Genomic DNA, 1,884 nt, shown 5'->3' on the forward strand with positions numbered 1-1,884 from the left:
TTCTTGTCAGGATTATGCTAAAACTACTTGACGGATTACCATGAAAATTGCCGGAAAGATTTTGTTTTAGGTTAGGAAAGAACATTTCAATTTTTGTGAAAAAAAAGGAGCACATCCAAGAATTATCGTCAACATGGTGACTTAAGTGTTTTACAATATAATCTTTATTAAGAATATATTATTAATTCATGGATATTGATGAAAAAAGTAAATCAAGCATGATTAAGGGGCTTAAGAGTATCTGAGAGTGTTGATGTATTGACTTATTCTATCAGTGCAGCTCAAAACAGCATTTGGAGAAATATAAACAACCATTTATCCATTAGTATAAGATGAGGATATTTTACTAGGCTGTTGTATGGGGCTCTTTTTTGTGTAAATATTAGATTTTTTAGGGTTTTCTCTTTTTAGGGGTAAATTTCTGATTGACTCCAATTGCAAAAGTTAGAGTGCTTTGTATAAGCCGAAGTTGGTGCATTTAGATTTTTAGAATTGGTTGGAGGAAATTTAATTTGAAAGCCGTATGCTGTTATTTGACAAATGTGTCAGGTGTTTTTGTCAACTTTAACTACAGAACGATATTTTTTTTTATATAAGACTAAAAATAAATGTCAAAATATGGGTTTTAGTCAGCACAAAAAGCGAAGCATGATTCAATATGTCTTAAATTAGCATGGACCTAAAGTAAAAATATCCAATTAAAAATAACACGAGCCATTGTTGTGTATGTGTGTTATGCATACTAAATATTCAACATGTCCCTTAAAATAGCACTTCCTAGTGAATGATTAGCACCAAATGTTGCACAGAGCCACACTGGTCAAAGAGGAACTACTGTAAGAAGTTTAGTGTTAAATCTGTGAATGTTTTGCTGAAATGCAACACTTACTACCTTGTTTTTCATCAAGGAAATGTAATGCAATTTTGACTTCTGCGATAGATCGTTTCTGGAATTCTTAAGACCTTCTCTAACCACACCAGGATAATCAATGAACATTTACTAAGAAGATACATGGGGGACAGGTCACATTGTTATCTTGGACACTTGTATTAGGCTTTGTCAGTAATCCATATTAACATAAAGTCATATTTTTCAATAAAGAACCCCAGCCTAATTAAATAAACCTTGATTTTAAATCCTGTTAAAGTTGTGTCTTTTTTTATATCAATTGTAATTAAATCAATAGCCATCAAAAATAACTTGTGTGTGTTTATGTCTTTATTTGTATTTTAACCGACAGAGTGACGTCTGATCACATGGTCTAGTGGCAGAAACTTGGACTATGGGCAGAGAAGGTTTCTGGTTCGACTCCACGGAGAGACAACAAAAAGACGAACCTGGATTTATCTGTCCAAAAATCCAAGAGTCTCCCTACCCTGTCTAGTGCCCTTGAGCAAGGCACCTTACTCCCCTAACATCTGCGCCGTACATGGTCGCCCACTGTTCTGTGTGTCCTGCACCAGATGGGTGTGCCTTTGCATGTCTGCATGTGTTTGGGAAGAATAAATGGATCTTAATCTTAATCACTGGAGACCCTTTTGGAGACAACTTCTAATGCTAGGTGTGAACTGATGGATGAATGTTGGGTTTACCAGAGATGTTAATACCGGGTTTGAGCAGAGACGGACTAACATCTGAGTCAGAGTCATCTCCCTCTGTCTGGAATTAAAAAAAAACTGAGTTTCCCCTCAACTCATTTTCAACAAACTCGAGTTTACATAAAATTTGCTTTCTTTAACTTTTCCCCAAAAGAGTGTTGCTTATATTATTGAAGTGCAAGCGCGAGTGTGTGTGTGTGTGTTTTGGGGTGGTTGGGGGGCGCTAATCTCAGCGGCGCCACCTTAAAGAAACAGTCTCGCGGGCCTGTCAATCTAGCCGAACCA

This window comes from Platichthys flesus, chromosome 17, assembly GCF_949316205.1.
Source record: "Platichthys flesus chromosome 17, fPlaFle2.1, whole genome shotgun sequence".
Classification (NCBI taxonomy): Eukaryota; Metazoa; Chordata; class Actinopteri; order Pleuronectiformes; family Pleuronectidae; genus Platichthys; species Platichthys flesus.